Consider the following 16,021-nt stretch of genomic DNA (forward strand, 5'->3'; position numbering starts at 1 on the left):
CTGTCAGCACAGAGCCCGATGCGGGGCTCGAACCCACGAACCGTGAGATCATGATCTGAGCTGAAGTCAGACATTCAACCGACTGAGCCACCCAGGCGCCGCCCCCCCCCCCCCCCCCGTGCTACACAAACACCTGGGATCACCCTCGTTCTTTTCCTTGCTTTTCAACCACACCTACACCCCAGTGACTCAAACCTATGTCTAGCCCAGACCCCTCTCCTGAGACCCAAACCCCTAGGTCCCCCTGCCCTTTGGAATCCTTGGATGTCCCACAGGCATTGAAGCTGCGTGTTCAAAACTGAGATACTCCCCTGTTGTCCAACCCGGCGAATGGTACCACCGTCCACGCATTTGGCCACTTGTACCAACAGAATCCCTGATGGCCACCCTGAACCCTTCCCTTCGCATTCCCTGTCCAACCTGTCACCTGGTCACGCTCATTTCAGCTCCTAATCTCTCTGAAATCCACTTTTCCTGTTCCCACTGCCACCATCGCCAGTCCGAGATACCATTTTCTTTCTACACCCCACTGCAACAGCCTCCCGGCTGGTCTCCTGACTCTGGCCTCCCTTCTGCCCGACCCTCACTTATCTGGGAAGTTCCAGCCCAGAATCTCTTCCTTTGGAAAGCCTTTTAAGACCTCCAAGACTTGGGGTACCCGGCTGGCTCAGTTGGTGGAGCGTGTGCCTCTTGGTCTCAGGGTCATGAGTTCGAGGCCCACGCTGGGTGTAGAAATTACTTCAAGCAAACAAAACAACAACAAAAGCTTCCCAAGACCAAGTTAGGAAACTTAACCAAGTTAAGAAAGTCAGCTGCCATGTCTGTTGGTTCTCTTCCCCATGATTAACATGTCCCACCTACTGCCCCCACGAGGGACATCATGGGCCTGCTCCTGTCTGCTCAGCACCGGTGACACTTGAGCCAGATGTAGTGAATGTCCAGATCTGCCATTTATCTCATTAGCCTGCTGCAAAGAGTACCTGAAACCATGGAGAAAGCAAGGAGTCAAGCAGCAGGAAGTGAGGTGATAAGTTGCAGACAGAGACCACGGTGTGGAGTAGGGCCCCTGGGGCTGCTGAGCTTTGCTACATTTGTATGGGTCAGGGGTTTCGTGTAAGCCTCAGAGGACAGTCAGGCTGACTTAGAATGAAAGGGAATTTGTTAAAGATACATTGGCTCCTCCCCGGGCTGTACCCGGTATGGGGCTAGAGAACCAGACTTGGAATAGGGCCAGGCTGCGGTGAGGAAAACTCTGCTCCTGCCACAAGCCCGGGTCACTGGAGCCCGCACTGCTCCAGCTGCTGATACGGAAACTGAGCGCAGCCTCCCTGCCCTGACGTGGTACCTACCGCCTTGGGAAGCCAGGGCTGGGTGTGAGGGGGACAGGTCGTAAGCCGGTGACGCAGCTGCCAGGGATCCCAGGAAAGCCAGCGGCGTTTTCCCAGCTTCTGTAAGAGGAGGCCCCGTCGGCTTCTTTGAAGATGCCTACGTTGAAGGTTTTTGCAGACATAGAAACGAGGGATTCATGCACTTTGGCACCTGCTGAAATGTTCCAGTGTTTTAGTTTCTTCACGTGTTAATGTTCGGATTTTTTTTTCTTCTAATCTTGCATCTTTGAATGCCTGGGAGTAACGTTAGTTGACCATTATGAATTCTTCTTTTTTTTTTTTTTTTTTTTAACGTGTGTTTATTATTGAGAGACAGAGTGTGAGCTGGCAAGGGGCAGAGAGAGAGGGAGACACAGAATCCGAAGCAGGCTCCAGGCTCTGAGTTGTCAGCACAGAGCCCGACGCGGGGCTCGAACCCACGAGCTGTGAGATCGTGACCTGAGCCGAAGTTGGAAGCTTGACGGACTGAGCCACACAGGCGCCCCTCTTTTAATATAATTCTAGGTTGGCTTGCTCACATTTTATTTAGAATTTTACATCTAGGGATGCCTGGGTAGGGCTGAGTGGGTCAAGCGTCTGTCTCTCGATAGCAGCTCAGGTCTTTTTTTTTTTTTTTTCCATTTTTGAAAATCTTTTATTTATATTTTTTTATTAAAAATAATGTGTTGTCAAATTGGTTTTCTTTTCTTTTTTTTTTTTTTTAATTTAATGTTTATGTTTATTTTTGAGACAGAGAAAGACAGAGCATGAACGGGGGAGGGGCAGAGAGAGAGGGAGACACAGAATCTGAAACAGGCTCCAGGCTCTGAGCCATCAGCCCAGAGCCCGACGCGGGGCTCGAACTCACGGACCGCGAGATCGTGACCTGAGCCGAAGTCGGACGCTCAACCGACTGAGCCACCCGGGCGCCCCTCAAATTGGTTTCCATACAACACCCAGTGCTCATCCCAACAGGTGCCCTCCTCAATGCCCATCACCCACTTTCCCCTCTCCCCCACCCCCCCATCAGCCCTCAGTTTGTTCTCTGTATTTAAGAGTCTCTTATGTTTGCCTCCCTCCCTCTCTATCTGAAACTATTTTTCCCCCTTCCCTTCCCCCATGGTCTTCTGTTCAATTTCTCAGGATCCACATACAAATGGAAACATATGGTGTCTGTTCTTCTTTGCCTGACTTATTTCACTTAGCATAACACTCTCCAGTTCTATCCACGTTGTTGGAAATGGCATGATTTCATTCTTTCTCATTGCCAAGTAGTAGTCCATTATGTATATAAGCCACAATTTTTTTTATCTGTTCATTGGTTGGTGGACACTTGGGCTCTTTCCATAATTTGGCTGTTGTTGAAAGTGCTGCTATAAACATTGGGGTACAAGTGCCCCTATGCATCAGCACTCCTGGATCCCTTGGGTAAATTCCTAGCAGTGCTATTGCTGGGTCTTAGGGTAGCTCTATTTTTAATTTTCTGAGGAACCTCCACACTGCTTTCCAGAGCGGCTACACCAATTTGCATTCCCACCAACAGTGCAAGAGGGTTCCCGTTTCTCCACATCCTCTCCAGCATCTATAGTCTCCTGATTTGTTCATTTTAACCTTTCTGACTGGCATAAGGTGGTATCTCAGTGTGGCTTTGATTTGTATTTCCCTGATGAGTGACGTTGAGCATCTTTTCATGTGTCGGTTGGCCATCTGGATGTCTTCTTTGGAGAATTGTCTATTCATGTCTTCTGCCCATTTCTTCACTGGATTATTTGTTTTTCAGTGTGGAGTTTGGTGAGTTCTTTATAGATGATAGTAGCTCGGGTCTTGAGCTCAGGTTTGTGGGTTCAAGCCCTGCATTGGGCATGGAGCCTACTTATAAAATACAAACTTTTACCTCTAAGTTAGAAAATAAAAGTGGCCCATAGATTTTTTTTTTTAATTTGGTTTAACATTTGTTCATTTTTGAGAGAGAGAGAGAGAGCATGAACTGGGGAGGGTAGAGACAGAGGGAGACATAGAATCCAAAGCAGGCTCCAGGCTCCAAGCTGACAGCACAGAGCTGGACGTGGGGCTCGAACTCACAAACCGTGAGATCATGACCTGAGCTGAAGTTGGACGCGTAATCGACTGAGCCACCTTGAGTTCTGTTTGTTTTGTTTTGTTATCAGAGTTATGCTGCCCTTATAAATTAAGTTAGAAAATGTTATATTCTCTGGATAAGTTAGAGATTATAGGAATTTTCTGTTCAATGCAGGTTAGGTGGACCCATAAAACCATCTGGACCTGATGCCATTTGGGAGATAGCTTCCTGAATACCTTTCCAATTCCTACTATCATTTTTGGTCTGTTGAGGTTTCTTGAGTCAAATTTTTTGATCCTCCCCCCTTAAGTCAGTTCTGATGTTGAGTCAGTTTTGGTAACTGATATTTTCTTTCTTAATATTTTTTTTTAAAGATTTTATCTTTAGTCTCTGCATCCAGTGTGGGGCTCAAACACACAACCCCAAGACCAAGAGTCACATACTCCACTGACTGAGTCAGCCAGGTGTCCCAATTAATTGATATTTTCTAATTAAAATATCTATTTCATGTAGCTGTTCAAATGTAGTATGGCAAGTTTGAACACTTATGGTTTTACCGTTTGTTAAAATCTCCATATCTGTAGTCATGACCCCTAATGTTTTTTGTATTTTCTTTCTTTTTCTTTTCTCTCTTTCTTCCCACCCCCCCCCCCCCATTTTTTTTTTTTTCTTCATCGGACTTGCCAAAGATTAGTCTATTTTATTGGACTAGCCAAAGAACCAGATTTATTAGTTTTACTAGTCGATTTCTTTTTTTCCCCCTCTCCCTTTGACGATGAATGTCTACTCCCACCTTTAATAATTCCTCAGGCCTTGAGCTTACGTTCATGTTCCCTTTCTACCTTCTTGAGTTCTTGAAATCTTAGTTCACTTACTTTCAATCTTCCCTGCTTTTTAGGTAAATCCACTTAATTCATACCTTTCATCTGAGTATGGCATCGTGCCATCTAATTTTTTTTTTTTAATTTTTAAAAATGTTTGTTTATTTTTGAGATAGAGAGAGACAGAGCGTGAGCAGGGGAGGGGCAGAGGGAGAGGGAGACACAGAATCGGAAGCAGGCTCCAGGCTCTGAGCAGTCAGCACAGAGCCTGACGTGGGGCTGGAACCCACGAACTGCGAGATCGTGACCTGAGCCGAAGTCAAATGCTCAATCGGCTGAGCCGCCCAGGCGCCCCGGAGGTGCATTTTTAAAGAGCTTTGTGCAGGAAACATTAGTTGGAGGTCTACTCAAGATCCACTCAACTTTCCTTTTTTTCTTTTGAAAAATCACTTCTACTGCACCCTTAGGATTCTTGGTGGGAATGATTCTATTCGAGCTACGTGAGTGGGCCTCAGCCAGTCACAAGGACCCACACAAGTATCCTCACAGAAGCTGGTCAGAGTCTCCCACCGTGAGAGCGAGACTGGTTCAGGGTCAGAAAGAAAAGGTAAGTGGGTCCCTTCGTAACAAAGCCCAAGGCTTCTGTGCGGTGACTGAAGTAGGCATGCTTTCTCTGGATGTGGGCAGGAAATATGTGACCCTGGATGAGCGATTGAATCGGTTTATGATCACAGGGGATAAGGCCCTAGGATGACGCTTATGTCAGGAAAGCTACAACTAAAAAAGAAAAAAGAAAGAAAAGAAAAGAAAAGGAAAGAAAGAAAGAAAGAAAAGAAAAAGAAAGAAAAGAAAAGAAAGAGAAAGAAAGAAAGAAGAAAGAAAATGGCAGGATGCCGGGGGTGGGGCTCAGTCCTTTGAGCATCTAGCTTCAGTTCAGATCATGATCTCATGGTCTGTGAGTTCGAGCCCCGCGTCGGGCTCTGTGCTGACAGTTCAGAGCCTGGAGCCTGTTTCAGATTCTGTGTCTCCCTCTCTCTCTGCCCCTTCCCTGCTCACGCTCTGTCTTTCAAAAACAAATAAATATTGAAATAATTTTTTTTTTTAATGGAAAGAAACCATTGACATCACTGAGCGGGGGAAACCTAATTTTTTTTTTTTTAATTGGTGTTGGAATTGTTACTTGCAACATAATAAGCTTTAGGAGGTAAAGATTGCATTTTCCATTTTTCCTTTTTTTAAGTGTTTTTTTGTTTGTTGAGAGACAGAGCACAAAAATGCTAGCAGGAGAGGGACCGAGAGAGAAGAAAAGAGGGTCCCAAGTGCAGGGATCCTATGCGGGGCTCGAACTCACAAACTGTGAGATCATGGTCTGAGCTGAAATAGAGGGTTGGATGCTTAACCGACTGAGCCACACAGGCACCCCATTTTTTTTAAGTGGTGGTGTTTATTTATTTATTTTTTAAACATTTTTTTATTTTTTTTTTAACGTTTATTTATTTTTGAGACAGAGAGAGAGCGCATGAACAGGGGAGGGTCAGAGAGAGAGGGAGACACAGAATCTGAAACAGGCTCCAGGCTCTGAGCCGTCAGCACAGAGCCCGACGCGGGGCTCGAACTCACGGACCATGAGATCGTGACCTGAGCCGAAGTCGGACGCTCAACCGACTGAGCCACCCAGGCACCCCTAAGTGGTGTTGTTTAGAAAGGTATTTTAAAAACTTTTTTTTCTTTTTTAAAATATTTTTTATTATTTATTATTTTTTTTTGAGAGAGAGCGAGGGAGAGCAAGCAGGGGAGGGACAGAGAGAGGGAAACAGAGGATCCCAAGCAGGCTCTGAGCTGACAGCAGAGAGCCCGACTCAGGGCTCGAACTCACAAGCCATGAGATCATAACTGGAGCCGAAGTCAGACATTTAACCAACTGAGCCACCCAGGCACCCCCACAAAGGTATTTTTTAAATTTCAGGTAGATTTTTAAAAATGAAACTTTTTTTGAGATCATTATAGGTTCCCAGACAGTCGTAAGAAATAAGAGATCCCGCGTGCTCTTTCCCCAGTTCCAATATCACAACCCAGATGCTGACATTGTCCTCACCATAAGGATCCCTCTCGATGCCCCTGTATACCCCCACACGCTTCCTTCCTACCCCCTGACTCCCACCGCTCTGCTCTTCATTTCTGCCCTCTTGTCACATTAAGAATGTTGGGGCGCCTGGGGGGGCTCAGTTGGTTGAGCATCCGACTGTTTCTCAGGCCATGATCTCGCGGTCCGTGAGTTCGAGCCCCGCGTCAGGCTCTGTGCTGACAGCTCAGAGCCTGGAGCCTGCTTCGGGTTCTGGGTCTCCCTCTCTCTCTGTGCTCCCCTCTCCCCCTGCTTGAGCTCTGTCTCTCTCTGTCTCAAAAATAATAAACGTTAAAACAATTTTTTAAAAAAGGAACATTATATAAATGGGATCGTACAGCATATGCCCTCTGGGAGTCGACTCTGTCCGCTCGGCACACTCCCCTGGAGGTTCGCGGTTTGTAGCGTGCACTCGTATTTATTGCCAGGTAGTATTCCATTGCGGGGACGTACCACAGTGTAACCACTGCCCAACTGAAAGCCGACTGGGCAGATCCCAGTTGTTGGCTGTTACAAATAAATCTGCCATGAATATTCACATACAGATTTTTGTGGGAACGTAAAGTCTTCATTTTCCTGGGAAAAGGCCCCCGGAGTGCGGTTTCTGGGTCGGAGGGGAGTTTATCCTTGGGTGTGACCTGTTGGGGGTTTGCTTGCTTTCTTGCAACGTGTGAGTGTCTGTTTCTTGCCAGATTTGGGTGGTCTTCAGCCATCATTTGAGAACGTTTTTCAGCCTCGTCCTCTTCCTCCTGTTTCTGGGTCTCTGATGACACAACGTCAGATCTTTTGTTAGAGCCCCAGAGGTCCCCGAGACGTTTGTGCTTTTAAGTCTGTTTTCCCTCTGTCGTGCGGAATGGGTGATTTCTATTGTCGTATCTTCCGGATCACGGGTTCTTTTCTCTGTTCCCGCATTGTGTTGTGGGGCCCACTCCCTGAGCTGTAATCTCAGCTGTTATGTCTTTCAGCTCTGCAGTCTCCATTTAGTTCCTTAGACCCTCTGTGCCTTTGCTGAAGTTCCGTTTGATCTGTTTCAAGTGCATCCATAATTTCTTGTTAAAGCCTTTTTATCGTGGCTGCTTTAAAATATTTTCCAGGGGCGCCCGGGTGGCTCAGTCGGTTAAGCGTCCGACTTCGGCTCAGGTCATGATCTCACGGGTCGTGGGTTCAGGCCCCACGTCAGGCTCTGTGCTGACAGCTCGGAGCCTGGAGCCTGCTTCGGATTCTGGGTCTCCCTCTCTCTCTCTGCCCCTCCCCTGCTCACACTCTGTCTCTCTCTCTCTCTCTCTGTCAAAAATAAATAAACATCAAAAAAATAAAATATTCCCCAGAGAACCCTAACACCTCTGTCCTTTGGGAGCCACCTGGGTGAGGATGGCCTCCTGGCTGCAGAAATGAGTGACGGTCCTGACCCTCCTGGGACCCCCTGACGCCATCCCAGTGGGGATGGGAAGGGTGCCCCATGGTGGCCAATCTGGGATGGACATCCAGGCTCCCCTGTGGTTACCAGCTGGCTGGGGTGAAAGTCCCTGCTCCCCTACTCGGCCTTCCCAGAGAGTCTGCCAGCCCGGCAGGGATGTTGGGGCACCTGGTGACAAGCCTGGGGAGGGTGCAAATCTAGGCTCAACCTTTGGCTGCTGGTGTGGGGGTGGCCACAGTTTGTCTGTGGTAGAATGTCTGAAATAGAGTGGCCATTTCCCAAGTTCTGCCTTGTTAGGCTACCCCTTTCCTGGTCCTCTGGCTGGAGAGAGCAGGTTTATTATTATTACTACTATTAGGGCACCTGGGTGGCTCAGTCAGTGAAGCATCTGACTCTGGTCTCGGCTCAGGTCATGATCTCGCCATGCATGAGTTTGATCCCTGCATCAGGCTCTGCACTAGGGGTACAGCTAGGGATTCTCTCTCTCCCCCTCTATCTGCCCCTCCCCTGCTAGCTCTTTCTCTCTGTCTCTCTCTCTCGGAATAAGTAAATAAACTTAAAAAAAAATTATACACCAAACCGAAGAAACACAAAGGGCTCATCCCACCGGCAATAAACGTTTTTGTTTCTAGGTTGCGAATTCCTTCACTTCTTGTGTGTATATCGAATGTCCCGGATTTGGTTGGATTTAATGGGCGGAACAGCGAAGGACACACCCACCTTGCCGGAAGCGGAGATCTCCCTGGTGGGTATTGCCACCTTCTGCAGGCTTCTCGATTTCTCACACTTGGCATTAAACATACCGGGTGAGGGTTAATCTTACGGATCCGCTTGGCCCGGATTCCCCACTTGTTAACATTTGGTCTCGTTGGCTTTATTCCTGTGTCTCCTGTGTCTCCGAGGGTTTTCCCTGAACTAACTTGGAGACATCGCCACTAAATTTCAACGTGTGTTGCCTAAAAACAAAGACATTTTCTTACAGAACTGCGGCATGGTTATTAATGTGGAAATTCAATACTGGTGGGATAGTATGATCCAATCTGCAGTTCATATTCCCATTTTGTCAATTGTCCAAAAAATGTCCTTCGTAGCTCCCCCCGCCACCCTCCCGCCCACGTCTGGGAACCCATCCGGGACCATAGCTCTTTTGTTTCCCGTAGTTCCCCAAACTGTCTTGATTCTTTATGTCCTTGACATTTTTGAAAACTACAGTCCAGTAATTACGTAGAATGTCCCTCGACTGCGTAGAATTTCCCTCAACCCGTCTGATGCTTCTCACAATTGGATTTGCCGTATGTTTCTCTGGCGTGACTATTACATAAGGGATGTGGCTTTCTGGGGGCATCATATCGGGAAATACTTCATATCAATTTGACCTACTGCGGGGGTGCTGTTAACTTTGATACTTGGTCAAGGTGGAATCCACCGTGCTTTTCCACCGTCAAGATACCGTTTCCTCTTTTCTCACTAAGAAGCACTTTTGTGGGGAGATGTTCTGACACTATGTAAATATCCTGTTCCTAATTCAACTCTGGCCTGCAAAGTACAGCACCCGTTGGTGACTCTCGTCTGGGCCGATTATTGTAAAACCGTATTTTTAGGTGATTTCAGTTCATTCCGTTTCCTTGTAACCGAAAGAACCCAATGAAAACAGAACATTAGACTCAGAAGCAGGGTTTCGTGGAACTGATCCTGAGTGCTATCGGCTGGAAGGGAATGTTTCTACCCAGTGTTTTCACGGCAAAGCCACTAACTGAGCCTTCTCCTGAGGTCTCTCGGACTCTAAGCGTGGGCCTCGGTCGGTGGGGCGGAATGTGGACTGTGAGCTGTCTAGACTGGATTAGTTACCGTATTGTAAATTCCTATAGGCCTGACAAAACCGTTGTGACACTTTGTTTTAACATCTGTCCACCCCTCTAGCTGGCAAACTTTGGGACAGCAGGCCCTCAGAAACACCGCCCGTGCTCTAAAGGGGTAGACCCTGTCCCCTGGGCTGAAGGAGGTGTGGCCACATAAATAAGACACCTCTAGGGGCGCCCGGGTGGCTCAGTCGGTTGGGCATCCGACTCTTGTTTTCAGTTCAGGTCATGATCTCGCAGCTTCCTGGGTTCTAGCCCCGCATCGGGCCCCACACTGGCAGCGTGGAGCCTGCTTGAGATTCTCCTCCCTCCGCTCTCTCTGCCCCTCCCCTGCTTGCACCCTCTGTGTCGCTCTCGTAATAAATAAACTTAAAAAAAAGAAAGTCCCACCCCAAAGGTCACAAAAATACTCTCCCACATTTTCATCTGTTAACTTTCTAGTTTTTCACCTTTCGTTTTAGAGTCTTTAATCCACCCGGAGTTTACTTCCGCGTATGGTATGAAATAGGGATACGGCTTTATTTCTTTTTCTCTCTATAGAGGGAGGCAGCCACTTGTGTCTTCTAATCTTTTTTTTTTTTTTTTGTAACATTTATTCATTTTTGAGAGACAGAGACAGAGTGTGAGTGGGGGAGGGGCAGAGAGAGAGGGAGACACAGGATCGGAAACAGGCTCCGGGCTCCGAGCTGTCGGCACAGAGCTGACGGGGGGCTCGAACCCACAAACTCTGGGATCGTGACCTGAGCTGAAGTCAGATGCTTAACCGACTGAGCCACCCAGCGGCCCCCCGTGTCTGCTAACCTAACCGGTCCTCCCTGAGGTCACCCCCCTGAGGTCACCCAGCCCATATCACACTTCTGTGTGCACACGGGTGGCTCCATGGCTCCTATCCGGTTCCTTTCTTTAATTTTTAGCAACTAAGCAGAACCAGTTGGGTTTTTGTGTAATTGTTGTTGCTGTAACTTCTGTTGGATGTTTTAATATCTGCCGGGGTGACTCCCTCCTCTTTTTCAACACCGATGCGGCTATTCGCGGACCTTTGTACCGTCATGAACATTTTCTCTCTCTTTTTTTTTTTTTTTTACATTTATTTATTGAAGTAATCTCTACACCCAACGTGGGGCTCGAACTCCCAACTCCGAGCCCAGGAGTCGCTTGATCTATCGACTGAGCCCGCCAGGCGTCTCTAGATTGTCATAAACAGTTTAGAAGAAGTTCCTCAAGTTTGTAAAAATTTAACTCATAGGTTATTTGGGGGAGGACTGACATCTTTATAATCGGGAATCAGCTCATCCAAACAAAAAGTGTATCTCTCCATTTACACTCAACTTTCATGCCCATCAACAGTTTCACATTTTTATGGGGCGTCTGGGGGGCTCAGTTGGTCGAGCGTCCGACTCTCAATCTCAGCTCAGGTCTTGATCTCAGGGTCGTGGTGGCCGTGAAGACTACTTAAAGACACACACACACACACACACACACACACACACACACACACAGCAGTTTTGCATTTTTGCCGCAAAGATTTTACATACATTTAAAGACCATCCTTAATTACTTTGAGTTCTGAATACTTGAGAGACTTTGTTACTGTTGTGAGCGACCTTTTGTTGTCTGTGACTTCTTACCGCGGGGGTGAGGAGAGCTGTTGGTGTTGATGTTTCTTACATCCAGGGAAGTCCCTGACTCTCCTCTTGGTGGCTTATTGTTGCTCTGCAAGGCTTTCCACGTTGGTAATCATACCCTCACATAGTTAATCGTTTCCTTTCCTCTGCTTCTTTTATTTTCTTCTCTTAGCGCGTTGGCCAGGACCCCCAGTGTTGCCCTGAAGACAGCCCTGCCTTATTCCTGTTTTTATAGTGAGGGCGTCATGACCCGTGTGAACTGGAGGTTTTTAAAAGTCCTTTTCAAGTTAAGGAAGTTGTTTCCCGAAAAAAAATTTTTTAAGTTTATGTATTTATTTGGGGAGAGAGAGCGTGCGTGGGGGAGAGGCAGAGAGAGAGGAAGAGAGAGAGTCCCAAGCAGGCTCCACACTGTCAGCACAGAGCCCGACGCGGGGCTCGAACTCACGAACCGTGAGATCGTGACCTGAGCCGAAGTCAGATGCTCAGCCGACTGAGCCACCCGGGTGCCCCTGAGGGTGTTAACGTCCTAACCAGCGGTCTGGAGACGGGCCCTCTCAGGTGGGTCTAGCAGCAGGATGGCATCATCCAGTAGACCTGTCCTTCCCGTTTTCCATCCTTAGCATGCTGGCTTTCACGTCCCTGTCCTTGTCACCTCATGCTTGCAACATGGCGGGCACCCTTAAAGGCGTACATCTCCTGGTGACGGGGAAGGAGCAGGGGCACAGCAGTGCCTCACCGTAAGTGACTGTCCTTGTACCAGCAAAGGACAGACTTTCCCGGCAGCCCCGTCCCCTGGTCGACTTCTGGCGACATTGGTCAGAAATGGATCGCGGCGTGCTTCTGGCCGCCAGACAGGGCTGCGTTCTGAGAGTCTGGCAGACGAGACCGGGACACTGTGCGTCATCGTGACTCATCCCCGGGGCCGGGCACGCGCTCTGCGTCTCAACAAGACGGGGCTCTGTTGGGAAGAGAGAAATGCCTTTCGCCCTTGCACGTGTGGGACACACTTGACTTAAGTCACTTGACTTAATTGGCAGTTTCTAGCTCGGTCAACTTTTGGGTTTGGCTGGCCCATATTTTATGGAGGATTTTTCACATTTATGTTCAGAAGTGAATGAGGCCTGTGTTTTTATTTTCTCGTGTTCACCTTAGCTGAAGCGAGAACTTCGTAAAACGAGTTGGCTTGCCGCCTTCTTCTTCTATTTTCGGGAGAACTTGTGTGAAATCAGATGATCGTGCCTTGAAAGTTTGGGAGAACTAGGGGCTCCTGGGTGGCCTAGTCGGTGAAGCGTCGGACTTCGGCTCAGGTCATGGTCTCGCGGTCCGTGAGGTCAGGCCCCGCGTCGGGCTCTGTGCCAACGGCTTGGAGCCTGGAGCCTGTTTCAGATTCTGTGTCTTCCTCTCTCTCTTCCCCTCCCCCGCTCGTGCTCCGTCTCTCTCTGTCTCAAAAAAAAAAAAAAAAAAAAAGTAAGTTTGAGAGAACTCACCTATAAAGCCACCGGGGCGTTGGGCCGCTGTGGGGGCCAGGCTTTCGCGGCCTTCTCACTGCTGCCCTCCACCTCAGGGTACTGACATCCCTACTTTTACATACAAAGTGGCACTTATCTTTGATAATGAATGAATAAGAATGAATAAAAACAAAACCCAGGTTTGGGATAAAGTGAAGACAATTTCCTGTTTCAGATTCTTGCCCAATAGAGCCTCTCCCCATGTATAGGTGATGTGGTTAAAGAAATCACGATCAGATACAGGAATCTGTTTTCTCTACGTTTAGACCGCAGGGAGAAAATTAATTTCACTTTGATCATATGTGAATCAGTTTTACATATTATTAAATAGACAGGATCAAACGAGGGACATCCGTCTGGCTCAGTCTTATTTAAAAAGAAAATCTTTTTTTTTTTTTAATGTTTATTTTTGAGACAGGGAGACAGAGCGTGACCGGGGGAAGGTCAGAGAGAGGGAGACACAGAATCCGAAGCAGGCTCCAGGCTCTGAGCTGTCAGCACAGAGCCCGACACGGGACTCGAACCCACAGACTGTGACCTAGCTGAAGTCGGACGCCTAACTGACTGAACCCCCCAGGCGCCCCTCCGGCGGACTTTTTACAAAAAAAAACCCTTGAGCTCCACTTACTTTCAATATGACTCGTATAGATACTATGTGTTAATACCAGAAGAATCAAAAGTCAGTAAGAGCCTCGGAGTATGAATCCTTGGATGTAACTCGCAACATTTGGTAACTGTTTCTTGCAGCCTTTTTGTTTGAAGAGTGTGGCTTCAGCCGGCTGCTGAGGAGCCTGGAGTTCTTGGCTGTGGTTTTTTCCTCTGAGTCGGAATCATTTTCTCCCCGGGCTTCCAGAATCACCAGAGGAATCTTCATGGCAGAATCTACAAGCCGCGCCACCTTCTCTCTCTGAAGCCAAGCCCACGACGCCCTACAAACTTCCCTGGAACGTCCTGTCTGTGCCTGGCTGATGCGGAGACCTGCCGTCCCGGTTCACCTTCTTGTCGCCTCTGTTCTGAGAGGAGAAGGCGATTTGAGCTCTCCTATGACGAGGCGCCCAGAAACCACCACGGACTTCCTTCTTTCCTGCACCGGTAAGTCCCAAGGACTTTGGTTTTCTTCTGTAGCCAAGTGAGTAAAGAGGTCGCCTCCCGGGGAGGGGGCGTGGCACGCGGCCTCTTGGGCCTGGGGCAGCCACCCCCCACTTTCTTGCTCCCGCCCCCACCCCTGCCGTCTCTCTCTCTCTCTCTCATTTCATTTTTGTTTCTTTTTTTAATCTTTACCACCTACGTCTTTTTCTGCTCTGGTCCGCTCATGGCCTTGTCTCCCCGCCAAGAGTCCCTCCCCCGCCACCTGTCGGTGTTTTTACACCTGGGGAGGGACCCAGCAGCCCCAGGGGTTCAGCACCTCGCCAGCCTCTTAGGGCTTTCGGCCAGCTCTGTATGGACAGAGATGAGCCGCTCTTGGGCTGCGGGCATCTGCTCCCGGTTTGTCTTCGCTGGCCTGTGGTTTTCTATTTTCGACCCTACGGAAATTTTTCTTTTTCTTTATGGTCTCCGATTTGGGGCTCCAGGGAAGGGGAGAAAGGCCTCCCTCGCTCCAAGATGACAAATGCTGGCTTTACCGTAGGCCTTTCTTGGTGTCGTTTTACATGCAGGTGTCCGACCTCCCCCCGCCCCCAGCAGTCGACAGCTGAGGGTCTGCTGGCATTTTGATGATTGTTTCCAGTTGTCCCAACGGGACTTACTTGATTAAGCCTCGTTTTCTACATCAAATGTACGTACCACTTTACCTTCATCATATGGCAGATTCTCGTACACTGGAACAAAAAATCGACCTTCTTGATCAGCACACGTAAATCAAAATAATGAATAGCAGTTTTCACCTATTGGTTTGGCAAACAAATTTTTTCTTTTTTTTTTTTTTTTTTTTTAGTTTGAGGATATGCTGTCCTGGGGAAGGAGTAAGACAGCGTTCTTGTGCTCTGTCGGCCTGAGGGGTGTCAGTGGGCACGTGCTTTTGTGAACAATTTGGCAAAAGTCACCAACAGTTTTTGTTTTGTTTTTTAAATGCACGAACTTTATGTGTTTACCCTTTATTTTTGAGAGAGACAGAGACAGAGACCGAGTGTGAGCAGGGAAGGAGCAGGGAGAGAGGGAGACGCAGAATCGGAAGCAGGCTCCGGGCTCCGAGCTGTCAGCGCACAGCCCGATGTGGGGCTCTAGCCCGCGAACTGTGACGTCATGACCTGGACCCAAGTCAAAAGCCAGACGCTTCGCCCCCGGAGCCAGCAGGAGCCCTACTTGTTTTGTAAACACACATTACTCTTCTGGGTTCCCTGTTCCCTTCCATCCTTCCCGTTCCAACACAGGGACACGTAGGTTGTGGCGACTGGAAGAAAACCAGAATAATTCCAACTGCAGGATAGTGGTTACCGCTGAGAAGGGGGGGTGCAATCAGGGAGGGCACAGAGCGGCTTCCGAGGACAGTTACGTTCTATCTCTTGGCCTGGGTGGTGGGCACATGAGTGCTTACTATGCTTTTTCATCTGTACACGTTTTCTTTTTTCTTTTATTAAATTTTTTTTTTCAACATTTATTTTTGGGACAGAGAGAGACAGAGCATGAACGGGGGAGGGGCAGAGAGAGAGGGAGACACAGAATCGGAAACAGGCTCCAGGCTCTGAGCCATCAGCCCAGAGCCCGACGCGGGGCTCGAACTCCCGGACCGCGAGATCGTGACCTGGCTGAAGTCGGACGCCTAACCGACTGCGCCACCCAGGCGCCCCACCTGTACACGTTTTCTACCCACACGTGTAGGGAAGATCTACTTTATGATCTGAACAAAAGGTGCTTATTACGGGGCGGGCAGTACCTACCCTCAGAGTTTAGGTTGATTTGACTTGACCTCGATGCCGTTAATTTGCTCCTGTGCTTCAGACCTTCCGTTCCCACTCTGCAGGTTCCTGCTTTATGCTTTTCCGGTTTTCTGTATTCCACCATCTCCTGGACTCCTGACTACTTGGTTCTCAACACCACCGACCCGTGAACCTATCCCAATAATGTCCCCCCGGGACCCGGAGAGCAGGAAAATGCCTTCTTCTATGAGCAAAGAAATGGTTCGGACCTAGGCGAGAACGGAATTAGAGTCACCGAAGCTCGTTTTTATGAAGGACGCGCTGTGTGCCAAGCTGCCTGCAAGGTCTGGGGACAGCGGGGACCCTG

General features: G+C 48.5%; 1 long non-coding RNA gene across 3 annotated transcripts; it reads left to right on the top strand.

The window, feature by feature from the left end:
• Positions 1–4,594: 4,594 nt before the first annotated feature.
• Positions 4,595–14,683, top strand: LOC123604265. Of its 3 annotated transcripts, XR_006715275.1 has the most exons (4): positions 4,595–4,875; positions 8,440–8,552; positions 13,547–13,891; positions 14,455–14,683. It is a non-coding gene; the product is annotated as an uncharacterized LOC123604265 (long non-coding RNA). The 3 variants fall into 3 exon arrangements; XR_006715274.1 differs by lacking the exon at positions 4,595–4,875 and having other exon boundaries at positions 8,304–8,552; XR_006715273.1 differs by lacking the exons at positions 4,595–4,875; positions 8,440–8,552 and having other exon boundaries at positions 13,402–13,891.
• The last annotated feature ends 1,338 nt before the right edge of the window (positions 14,684–16,021 follow it).

This window comes from Leopardus geoffroyi, chromosome E1 (genome assembly GCF_018350155.1).
Source record: "Leopardus geoffroyi isolate Oge1 chromosome E1, O.geoffroyi_Oge1_pat1.0, whole genome shotgun sequence".
NCBI classification, from domain to species: domain Eukaryota; kingdom Metazoa; phylum Chordata; class Mammalia; order Carnivora; family Felidae; genus Leopardus; species Leopardus geoffroyi.